General features: G+C 34.8%; 1 protein-coding gene across 3 annotated transcripts in view; it reads right to left on the bottom strand.

Moving 5' to 3' along the window:
* LOC138696857 (zwei Ig domain protein zig-8-like) overlaps nucleotides 1-13,443 on the bottom strand; it is a 1,911,002-nt gene extending 1,897,559 nt beyond the window's left edge. For all 3 annotated transcript variants that reach the window (XM_069822306.1, XM_069822304.1, XM_069822309.1), the window contains exon 1: nucleotides 12,741-13,443. The gene's annotated coding sequence lies outside the window, so the exon portion shown is untranslated. The remainder of the gene's footprint in view (nucleotides 1-12,740) is intronic.
* Between the last annotated feature and the right edge of the window lie 237 nt (nucleotides 13,444-13,680).

The raw sequence follows: 13,680 nt of genomic DNA, 5'->3' as shown, positions 1-13,680 counted from the left end.
TTAATTTGTAGTAAAATCGGTTTCAATTCAATAATTCTATGTTATACTGAATATTTTATCCGTCAAGTGTATTTTGGTCTTTAGAGAGGTTCAATATTATATAATCTCCTGCACACACGTAATGATCTACTTTTATTTTCCAGCACTCGAGTATTTTCTAAAGCCATAGTGCATAGTGCTTCAGTATTATGAACCCTACAGAGTAGAGTTAGTTTCAACATACATAATGAGCTTATATTACCCGTATATGTCAAATATATATTATATCCTCTGACTGAGGTTCTGGCTGATACATCTATTACCAGGCAGTATATCCCACTTGACGATATGTGTCAGAGGAAGAATAATTGAATGTATAATCTGAAGTCTGATTAGTGTAATATGTTATTAGTTCAGCGGTGTATTATGCAACTGAGGGGGAAATTACCTGACATCATACCCACATGACCTCCTGGCTTAGTTGCCTAACGAGTGATGCGTTATTGGCATCACTTATGAGGTTCAGATCTGTCTTCGGGCTGGTGAGTATACATATAATAAAAAATCTTGCTTGCTTGATAAATAATACTAGCATATTCAGCCAAAAAATTAATGCAAAACCACCTCTTCTATATTCAACATTAAAACCTGAAACCAACTCTGATTCACCCTCAGCAAAATCAAATGGAGTGCGGTTGGTTTCAGCCAAACATGAAGTAAACCAAATTATTATTGGAACAACATTTTTAATAACTTGCTTACTACGACACTTAATATTGCATTTACAAATGACTTTCAGAGAACCTGGGGTTTCATCGCCGCTCTCACATAAGCCCCCTATAAGGGGTAGTTCCCCTTATACCAACGTAATCAGATCTTATATACAAAACATATATGCTACTTGTAACTGTTTTGTAAAATTTCATAAAAATCTGTCAGATAGGAGAAAAGTTACTAATTTTGCCTAATTGCGCCCCCTCTATAAGAGGTAGTTCCACTTATACCAACGTAATCAGAGCTTGTATACAAAACATATATGCTACTTGTAAATGTTTTGTAAAATTTTATAAAAATCTGTGAGATAGAAGAAAAGTTACTAATTTTGTCTAATTGCGCCCCCCTATAAGAGGTAATTCCCCTTATACCAGCATAACGAGAGCTTGCATACAAAACATATATGCTACCTGTAACTACTGTGTAAAATTTCATAAAAATCTATTAAATAGGAGAAAAGTTACTAATTTTGTCTAATTGCACCCCCTATAAGAGGTAGTTCCCCTTATACCAACGTAACGAGAGCTTGCATACAAAACATATATGCTACCTGTAACTACCGTGTAAAATTTCATAAAAATCTATTAAATAGGAGAAAAGTTACTAATTTTGTCTAATTGCACCCCCTATAAGGGGTAGTTCCCCTTATACCAACGTAACGAGAGCTTGCATACAAAACATATATGCTACCTGTAACTACTGTGTAAAATTTCATAAAAATCTATTAAATAGGAGAAAAGTTACTAATTTTGTCTAATTGCACCCCCTATAAGGGGTAGTTCCCCTTATTCCAACGTAATCAGAGCTTGTATACAAAACATATATGCTACTTTTAAATTTTTTGTAAACTTTTATAAAAATCTGTGAGATAGGAGAAAAGTTACTAATTTTGTGCCCCCTATAAGGGGTAGTTCCCCTTATACCAACGTAACAAGAACTTGCATACAAAACATATATGCTACTTGTAACTACTGTGTAAAATTTCATAAAAACCTGTTAGGTAGCTGGCTCGGAACTTGGGGATTTGTGTGTCGTGTGCATGAGTAAGGTTACAGGTACAACGTACACAAAGCTCACGCTGCAAATGCTCAGGGACAGTCGTGTGTACTAAGAAAGCGGCCACATTGAATAACAGAAAGACGGTCGACGAAACTGTATCATGTCGAAGATAATTACAGGTAAACGGTATGTTTCAGGAATTAGAAAATACGTGTTATTTGAAAGGCTATTATAGAACTTTGAAAATACAATTTTTTAAATTTTAGGTACAGACTTTCGTGGAGGAATTCGGAGGAGATACATTATTTTCTTCGAATGGAGAGTTTACATTTTGTAAGTTGTGCCACACACAAACAGAGGCTGGAAAAGGGCATTCATTGAAAGACATTCCAGTCCCTTAAATTGGTGGAAGATTTGTCCATAGCCATGGATGAAGTCGTAGAGGGACCTGCCCCGGTAGTACACACACATTGAAAATTATTTCTGAGAAAAGTATTTTAAGTTTGATCCCGTCAATTCATGTGATGTGGAAATAAGTTTTCTCGTTTCAAATCATGTTTACTAACATGCAAAGAAGTTATGGGTTCGAAAATCTTCGAATGTACTCGTATGTAGTCATACACTGTAATAAAATGTATAGAGCAGAACAGTAAATTTAATCTATTTCTCATATTTATTTTATTATATATATATGCTATAAAATTACGTGTTTCAACCTACCATAATACTCTCAATATGTTGTTCCAGACAGAAACCATTTTTATAACAAACCTGACAGTACCTCCGTACTGGAAGCGCGAGTTTGTTGACATTGAAGTCCGGTCGCTTAGCCACGTGCAAAGACACAAGTCCCCAAGTTCCGAGCTTTGGTTATTAATATATGTCCCGCTAAATTTGCATTCTAGACCAGACCTGCACAAACAGCGCTCAACGAGCGCGCGCGCTCCTTCGGAGCGGGAGAGCTGTGTTTACCGCTCGTCGAAACGGAGAGGAAGATACGTCAGAATGACTTAGACTTGATGTAGGTAGAGGAGAGGGAAACGACCACTCAGCTATCTAGTGGAGTGCAGTGCGTATTCTCAGGAACTGTTTCACGTTGCTTACCTACTGCTACAGTACAGTATGGAGGAATCTAAAAGACGGAAAAGTGATCATCAGGCAAATTCTTTCAATGTTGCATGGGAAAATGCTTATTTTTTCATACTGCTGGAGTAAATGCTCAGTGCCTTATCTGCCACAACATTTTGAAAGGTAGAAAGAAACATAACATACATGCATCATTACGAGTCCAGACATAATAGTAATATACGTTACAAGAGCGGTATGTTGACGTTTTCATGTTCGAGGAAAAGATTGAAAAAGCGAAACGTAGTTGAGCTTTTTTAATTTCCGAGAACATGAAAACAAACATACCGCTCGTGTCTCGTACATTATTTTGTGCGAAGATCGTTTATTACGTACCTGAAAGACAAAATTCTAATTAGTTGCAATGAAATCTCCATCTTGGTTTCTGTTTAATGACGGCAACTTTAGAAAACAAAAATATCTATACTCCAGCAGGCCGTGATATGCGTCTGTCTTTTTTTTTCCCCCCAGTCTATAAATGCGAACTTAAAACAAACGGTAAGGTTATGTAATGATTTATTTTTCATTTTAATATTTTAACGATATTATTTATATAACATATTGCAGTAATAACATCTGCATCTGGAATATCGTTGATTTTTTCACGGCTTCCTTAATGTTACTTGTATCAGGATTGCAATAATTTTCGTGGAGTAGTAGTATTTAAAAACAATAATTAACATTGCAATTTAGGTGAAATTGCAGTGGTAAGTTTCCAATTTATAATTATTACTATGTTAAACGTCTCTAAAAATAATATGTTAAAAGCCTAAAGCAGTAAAATGAATGTCGCGCTTAAGCGGTAAGAAGAGGGAAATTGTTATGTGTGTTACGTTGGGAATACTGAATGTGGTATTTCACACTTACCGCGTATTGATTCTGTGCGGAAAACAAGCAAATACGCACGATCTCGCACAAAGATACTTACGATTGTTTTGTTGCTGAAGATCGCAGTGAAAAGGTTCAGGATTGAAAACTGCATTATTACTCGAGGTATATACAGTCGGTATTTATTTTTTATGAATTTGAAATACATTGTCTTATCAGAGGTACTTTCTTAATTAGTTCTATGCCCGAGGTTGCGGGTTCGATTCCGGGTCAGGTCGATTGCATTTAAGTGTGCTTAAATGCGACAGGCTCATGTCAGTAGATTTACTGGCATGTAAAAGAACTCCTGCGGGACAAAATTCCGGCACACGGACGACGCTGATATAACCTCGGCAGTTGCGACCGTCGTTAAATAAAACATAACATTTAACATTTAACGATTTACAGCTCGAACTTATTGATGTCATTGTGACCTAAGGGCTAAAGATCGTTTGAATACTACTACTAGCCTGGTTGAGTTTTACAAGACTAAACATTAGCAATAATGTCCACGACTACACAGGCTGGCTGTGAAAATGATTGCTATGTTTGGCTCAACATTTATATTTGTGAGCTACTGTTTTCTATAATCAACTTTAATAAAGGCAGACATCGAACATCTGAAACTAATGTTTCATTACGATCAGTAGGCTACTGTTCCTTTCAGCTGCCAACAGTATAACACTTTGTTTTGATGTACAGATAAATAAAAATATAACAAAATGATATTGTACTTTTAAGTAGCTATAGAATTTCTATTATTTCTGTAAAATAAATATTTCTTTATTAATTAATAATAGTCTAAGATAGTTTTGCAAACACTGAACGGGAATTCATTTCATAAACACTAGTAATAGTAGTTCCTTTTGTGTATATTTTGTACGAGATCACCCCTTCTTTCCGTTCACCCTTATACAGAGCGCAGCTAATATCTGCATTCCGCTCATGAGCTGTGAGCCGGCTCGGAGAGCGCAAACCTTGTGCAGGCCTGTTCTAGACCACTGTGCGCCGGCGGACTCTAGATAGAGAAATTATATAGAATAAGATTGACGACAGAATACCAAAGTACTTAGTGGTTACCTACAGCAACTATCTTAAGGGCGCTTCTATCTGTCAAATTCATAACTGCATATCATGAACAGAAATCCGATTTCTTTGGTAAGAAACCGTGAATTGATTTAGCAATGTCTGAACTATAATCATGAAATTCAATTAACAATAAAGAAAACGGAAGAAAACGGCTTATGAATATTTAGTTACGCGAGCCTAACGTTAGTATGGCGATTTTGTTTATGTACCAATGCACTAATGGAGTGTAACAATCTATTGAGTTTTAACCGATCAAAGCCATCTATCAACTGTAATCTACTCGAAAACAATCTTGTCACACCTGATGCGCATTTGTTTAATATCTTGTCGCACCTGATGTTCAGATGTTACATATTTTCATGCTTCTTTAACTATACAGTGGGCCATGATATTGCGTGATGGCTGTGCTAGGAATTGCACCTAATAAATATTATATTGTTGAAACAGAGCTTCCGGGCTAAGAGCTTGTATGCTAAAATATTATATTTCTTATAATATAATCTGTTTCTGTAAGTTATAAATTACGTATCACCTAATATATGTATTCGGTAACTCGTCTCATTCAAATATCATGAGATTGTTCATTTTGTCGATGATTCACCCAATGGAAGTAGCTCAATATTACAACCCAAAATATGTATTTAATTTTGCTGTTTCAATTATTATAATTTCTAAAGCTATTGTCAAATGTACACCCATGAATTTCATAAGGTCAATGCTGTGCCGGCCAATACTTATTAAGTTAGGAACTGAAATATCTTATTTAATGATCCAGTATTTATCTTTTCTTCTTTTTATTATTAATTTATTATTATTCGCGAAATAGTCTTATTCAAGCATCAAGCTAGTTCTCATTCCTTTGGATAATTCAGAGAACTATTGTGATATTATATAATACTTACTTACTTACAAATGGCTTTTTGGGAACCCGAAGGTTCATTGCCGCCCTCACATGAGCCCGCCATCGGTCCCTATCCTGTGCAAGATTAATCCAGTCTCTATCATCACACCCCACCTCCCTCAAATCCATTTTAATATTATCCTCCCATCTACGTCTCGGCCTCCCTAAAGGTCTTTTTCCCTCCGGTCTCCCAACTAACACTCTATATGCATTTCTGGATTCGCCCATACATGCTACATGCCCTGCCCATCTCAAACGTCTGTATTTTAAGTTCCTAATTATGTTAGGTGAAGAATACAATGCGTGCAGTTCTGTGTTGTGCAACTTTCTCCATTCTCCTGTAACTTCATCCCGCTTAGACCCAAATATTTTCCTAAGCACCTAATTCCCAAACACCCTTAACCTATGTTCCTCTCTCAGAGTGAGAGTCCAAGTTTCACAACCATACAGAAGAACCGGTAATATAACTGTTTTATAAATTCTAACTTTCAGATTTTTGGACAGCAGACTGGATGATAAGAGCTTCTCAACCGAATAATAACACGCATTTCCCATATTTATTCTGCGTTTAATTTCCTCCCGAGTGTCATTTATATTTGTTACGGTTGCTCTAAGATAGTTGAATTTTTCCACCACTTCGAAGGATAAATCTCCAATTTTTATATTTCCATTTCGTACAATATTCTGGTCGCGAGACATAATCATATACTTTGTCTTTTCGGGATTTACTTCCAAACCGATCGCTTTACTTGATTCAAGTAAAAGATATTATATAATAGTCTGAATAAAACACAATTACGCAAAATTGATAACGGTGACGACGACGATGATGATTATTATTATTAGGCCTATTATGATTATTATGATTATTATTATTATTATTATTATTATTATTATTATTATTATTATTATTATTATTATCGAGGACTTCTAGCGTGTGCTTGATTACACTAAGCTCTAGCGCTTGAAAGTGGAACTGTACGCCGACGGACCGTATGCGCACAGAAAAACAGAACAGAAATATTCGCTCAGTGTCCATTCTACAGTATGTAATCCCTGTTCGCTGGCGAAATGTTCTTGAATTAGCCTATAGTAATTGAAAATCTCACTTATATTCAATAAGATTATTTTGTGAATAGGATAGTAAAATAAATTAAATATGATAAATAACACATATTATTCGCCCAAATTTTATCTACTGTATTTCATTCAGATTCGTAAATAAAAATAGAAATATTTATTTACAAATAGGCTACTATAAGAGCCATCTAGAGTTAAGTACTCTAACTACAAAGTCATAATGGAAATAATACTAATATAGTAGTAGTTGTTTAGCCAACTATCCGAAGACAGGTTTTAACCTCATAAGAGATCCAATAAGGCATAACTCATGAGGTAACTAAGCCAGGAGATAATAGGTTAGAGTGTCCAGTTTCATTCCTCCTTTATTGCATATATCGCTGACTAGCTACATTATACATTATACATTATACTAATAAGACTAATAAGATGTATACAAACAAATTGTTCTTCCTCTGACACAATGTAGCAGTAGTAGTAGTAGTAGTAGTAGTAGTAGTAGTAGTAGTAGTAGTAGTAGTAGTAGTAGTAGTAGTAGTAGTAGTAGTAGTAGTAGTAGTAGTAGTAGTAGTAGTAGTATATTACACTATTTTATTATTATTATCAATATTGAAACAATGAAATTTAATAATTAATGTGGATTATAGAAGTAATATTCCCTAATTTTGATTATTTGTGAGTTAATTTACATGACTAATCGTCATTTACCTCTTCTTCGGCACATGGGTCAGAGGTCAGCAGCCAGGTGACACTGATACTGATTATTATTATTATTATTATTATTATTATTATTATTATTATTATTACTTATTTACTGGCTTTTAAGGAACCCGGAGGTTCATTGCCGCCCTCACATAAGCCCGCCATCGGTCCCTATCCTGAACAAGATTAATCCAGTCTCCACAATCATATCCCACCTCCCTCAAATCCAATTTTAACATTATCTTCCCATCTACGTCTCGGCCTCCCCAAATGCCTTTTACCCTCCGGCCACCCAACTAACACTCCATATGCATTTCTGAATTCGCCCATATGTGCTACATGCCCTGCCCATCTCAAACGTCTGGATTTAATGCTCCTAATTGTGTCAGGTGAATAATAATAATAATAATAATAATAATAATAATAATAATAATTATTATTATTATTATTATTATTATTATTATTATTATTATTTTAAATATCCCAGTCCTAACTAAACTTTTACTTATATTTCTGAGTTGTTTCTGTTAATATTCAAAGGAAATACAAAATATAACATTGTTACCACATTCTAGTTTGTCCCATTTTTAATCGAGACGGTTGTTATTTGTAACCGGAAGGAAAAGAAAGTACTTTCGATAAAGATTACGAATGGCGTACGCAGCGCAATAAATTCTGAATTATATGCTACCTCAGTAATATAGCATACTTAATCGTAAATTGACAATGTATCCTATAGGATACAACACGTTATTTGGCTATATGTTAGAATTTTAATAGAACAATAGAGAAAAAAAATTGGTAGGAAAATTAAAATTTTACAATACTATAATATTGTACAACATATAAAATATGGACATTGCGATAGTTGCTTTCTTTACGGTCCGACAAGGTTTAATAAACTAGTGTGAGAAATTAATATTTGCCAATTTAAGGGCTAACTTCGCTTCATATTGCCTGTGTGGAAAGAAATATTTAAAAATCATTCTAAATAGCTACGAAACGATTTTTCTAATGGTATTTTATTGCATAGAGGAGGTATAATAATAATAATAATAATAATAATAATAATAATAATAATAATAATAATAATAATAACCCGTGGCACCACTGCTCTACAGACCAACCAGGCGGCTACTGGCATCACGACCACATGCCTAATCAGAGGTGAACGATCATCCAACCAAATTTGAGATATCGTGTGGTTAGCACGATGATTCCCCCCGGACGTTATAGGTGACTTCCGTGACGGAATTTCGCTAACTATCGTAGCTCCCCAAGTGCATAACGATACTGGATAGGCACCGGTTTCATATACTGACCCAAATTCCATGAGAATATTAATTAATAAGTAGTTTGAAGCTAGCGCCTAGTTAATGCTACTGACTTCGGAAGTTAAAATCCGCGATACTGAAAACATTACAAAATAAAAATTCGCTAGCCTTAGCCATGCACTTGGACAATCCTATACAGATTCGTATATGTAAGGCAAAACAAAACACTAACCCAACCTGCAAGAGATTCGTATATGCAAGGCATAAAAAAGCCTAAACTAACCCAATCTAACCTGTAACAGATTCCTATATGCAAGGCATAGTGTGATTGTACACTAGCGTGAAACTTTCGTAAAGTCACCAAAGTTAAGCTGGTATGACAGAGGAGGGATCTCTAAACACTTGAAGGTGTATAAACGGAGTACGTTCAACTACTCTGCGCTAGTTTAGCGGCTTAATATTTTACTTACTTACTTACTTACTTACAAATGGCTTTTAAGGAACCCGAAGGTTCATTGCCGCCCTCACATAAGCCCGCCATCGGTCCCTATCCTATGCAAGATTAATCCAGTCTCTATCATCATACCCCACCTCCCTCAAATCCATTTTAATATTATCCTCCCATCTACGTCTCGATCTCCCTAAAGGTCTTTTTCCCTCCGGTCTCCCTCAAATCCATTTTAATATTATCCTCCCATCTACGTCTCGACCTCCCTAAAGGTCTTTTTCCCTCCGGTCTCCCAACTAACACTCTATATGCATTTCTGGATTCGCCCATACGTGCTACATGCCCTGCCCATCTCAGACGTCTGGATTTAATGTTCCTAATTATGTCAGGTGAAGAATACAATGCGTGCAGTTCTGTGTTGTGTAACTTTCTCCATTCTCCTGTAACTTCATCCCGCTTAGCCCCAAATATTTTCCTAAGACCTTATTCTCAAACACCCTTAACCTATGTTCCTCTCTCAGAGTGAGAGTCCAAGTTTCACGACCATACAGAAGAACCGGTAATATAACTGTTTTATAAATTCTAACTTTCAGATTTTTGGACAGCAGACTGGATGATAAGAGCGGCTTAATATTTTACAGTGGAAAAATCATACATAATTCATGAAATATCGGTTTAACTATATTCCAACCGATCGAATAAAATATTCACTTTCGTATGATTAAAAATTAAATTGGCACACATTGACTTTCCACAGAAATGTTACAATATTTAATTAAGATCAATAAATGCAAATTGTAGAACCTCTTTCATACCTCCGGTTGCACATTTTATATTAACAAGAAAGCACTGAATACAAAATCTATATAACCTATACTGTATACAAAAATAAATAAATTTTACAGCTTAATGTAGAAATGTGATATCTCATTACTAATAATACAATGTGGGAGAAACTTTCTTCTCTTTATTTCATGATCATATTATGAATTCACATTAGCAAAAATATTTATGCAACAACTTTTCTCTGTGACGTCAAAATGCAATCCAAACTCAACGTAACGTATCAGTCTATTTTTCCCTATATTATCCTACAAAAAAAAAATCCACCTCAGTATTGCCAATCGCCTATTTGCTAGTTACATGTAGCTTAAAGTCGCCTTAACTATAATCACAGGGATTATTAGGCCTATATTATCTTTAAAGATATACCCAATATTTGAAAGTAAGCCGCATCGTCTTTACTTTTTCGAATTTGGAATTGAACGCAATGCAATTTGGTAATGACAATAATTACACATGAAGAATTTTAACTTATTTTTAAATTCAATAAAATTCTCCCAGGCTTTGCGATATTATTTATCATATTAGGCGTGTCTTCCCATTATCCCACTAATATTATTAGCAGTCAGCACTAGAATAATAAAAATAGATTACAGTAATCACAATAAAAGAGCCGCGAGTGATAATGGCATTTTTTTCGGTTTTATGACATTTTATTATTTTTTTCATTTTAGAATGTTATTTTACGACGCTTTATCAACATCTTGATTATTTAGCATCTGAATGAGATGAAAGCGATAATGCCGGTGAAATGAGTCCGGGGTCCAGCACCGAAAGTTACCTAGCATTTGCTCATATTGGGTTGAGGGAAAACCCCGGTAAAAACCTCAACCAGGTAAATTGCTCCAACCGGGAATTGAACCCAGGCCACCTGGTATTTCGACCAGACGCGCTAACCGTTACTCCACAGGTGTGGACTTTATGGCGTCACAATGTAAGGTATTGGTCATGGAATACATAGATGAAGAAAATGCGAGGCATGTTGCAAAGATATACTGTATAGGCTTACTTACTTATGGCTTTTAGAGAACCCAGAGGTTCAATACCGCCCTCACATAAGCCCGCCATCGGTCTCTATCCTAGGCAAGATTAATCCAGTCTCTACTATCATATACCACCTCCCTCAAATTCATTTCAATGTTATCCTTTCATGTTGTAAAATATATTGTCAACAATAAATATAAATAATAAAAAAATAGAAAAAAATAATTTCCGGCTTTAAAATATGGTTTGCAGACCTATGAATAATACATTGTAAACATATACAATGAAATCAAATATAGCCTAATTTCGAGCTTTCCATATTTGAAATAACCTGAAAGGCGACTCGACAATTTTATTACCAGCCGATTGACCCTTTTATTTAGCCTAAATTGCAATAAATCACCCACTCTGGCAGCCCTGCCCACCACACCTTATTCTAAAATAACTCGGCATTTGGAATAACATAACTAATTCAGAAATAATGTCTCTGAAACAAATCCATTGGCCATGTAGTAATAGTAGGGTATACACTTACATGGAAATTTATTAGACGGAATTAATCAAATTGAGATCTCACTAATACTCAAGTATTTTATTATTATTATTATTATTATTATTATTGATATTAATTATTATTAGTAGTAGTATTATTAATTTATTATTAACTGTATTTTTATTAATTGTGTTTATTATCAATTGTCATTATTGAGCGTAATTACTTACCACTGCCACCGGATATTTACACATTTTTAGTGTGAATACATACATACATGCATACATGCATACATACATACATACATACATACATACATACATACATACATACATACATACAAGACAAGACAAATTTAGTGAAAAGTTATGTAAAATATTTTATAAAGTTTGCAAATAGTATAGACTTTGAACAACTACATTAGGTTGGCTAGTATACAAGGATAAGTTATTTGGGAAGATAAAGAGGTTAAAAGTCAGAATTAAGTGATAAGGGTCCAAAATAGGTTACTTATATCCTGTAAATAAGCTAGAATATTAGAGAATATAATTTATCTGAAAATAGGCTCATCAAAAAGATAGTAAATATGTAAATACTGTAAATATTTAAATGCTAGAATATGTAAATAGATTCTTGTACTTCATAGGTTAGGAATAAGAAAATAAGTTAGATTAAGAAGCACCAATATTATCTTGGCAGTTACACATAGTACATGAACTACACTAATCCATATTTAATCTAGAACGGCAACATAATAATATATAATGTAAATGGATTATGTACTTGAAGGTAAACCTAGGCATGTAGTATTGCTTCTCATTTGTAATGGAACATGCTGCTCAAAAAAAGGTACATGCATGCATGCATACATACATACATACATACATACATACATACATACATACATACATACATACATACATACATACATGTATTGCCATAAAGCACTTCTAAGTAATACCAGTTTCGTTACGACCTTGTATAAACAGTTTCACTCTATGAGTTTTATGTAATATTATCTGCAACACAGATGTACAGTGCGGTTAGGTCAGTAACGGAGAGGACTAGCATTGCAAGTGCATACGACCACATAATGGGACATGTGGGTTGGATCAAGAGGTTTACCTGGTGGCTCTTAAATCACAAACCACTGCGGTCATGTTTGAACAGATCCACACTTACCAACAGCTCGTTGATTCTGACGCAGATGACGTTATAGGAGAGGCTGGAACAATCAATGGAGACCACCAGACAAGCTACTCTCACATCAAGATGTTCTAGATTTAATTCAATTGTGAAAATGGAAGTTCGTAGCACACGATTCCAGCGTTAATTAAATGTAACACTTGAACAATCCTAATAGTAAGGTTAGGTCGTGATATGAATACGAATTATTTTCTTCTAAGTTTAATTATGTTAGGAGAAAAAAGTTTAATTTGCGATAAAATTTATATATACACACGAAACACTTTGATTTAAAATATTTTTGTATTAAAAGAATTCTATAGTTTTAACACACACGGACACCTAATTTAAAAACACACCAACACATTTAATAATTTGATTTTAGTTTGATTTTTATATTATTTAATGTCTATAAAACACTTTATAATAATTCTCGTATCTTATTTTAAATAAGTTCACTATTAAAATAAAAATAAATAAAAGACACAATAAATGTTCATATAATGAACACTTTCCACAAACCAAAACACGCAATATTATTGTTTATCATGACGTCACTGTTCTACAATAATACTCAACCCCATGAAGACATGAAAATCGGCTCTCGCCCGGTGCGAGGCCAAATATTACGTGCGGCGAGTCGGTGGGGGATCTTTCGCTCGCGGTTGACCGGCAAATGTTTGAGCTCTGAGAGCCAGGAGTCGACTGTGGCGCGGCGCTCTGAGCGAATACTACGCATACTGCACCCGGCGCCTAAGCGGCAGGCCAGCATACTACCCACCCCACCCGCCAACGCGTTTAACGACGCATTCTCGGCCCACCTTTGCGGCTCAACGTTCTTCAGACTCTAAAGAAATTACCCATTAATAAATTGTGATATAGATAACATTACTCGCCTCGAACTGTAAGAGACAGCTGTATTATTATAAGAAGAGAT

This window comes from Periplaneta americana, chromosome 3, assembly GCF_040183065.1.
Source record: "Periplaneta americana isolate PAMFEO1 chromosome 3, P.americana_PAMFEO1_priV1, whole genome shotgun sequence".
NCBI lineage: Eukaryota > Metazoa > Arthropoda > Insecta > Blattodea > Blattidae > Periplaneta > Periplaneta americana.
The sequence above is the reverse complement of the archived record's forward strand: the minus strand, read 5'-3'. Positions and strand labels throughout refer to the sequence as shown.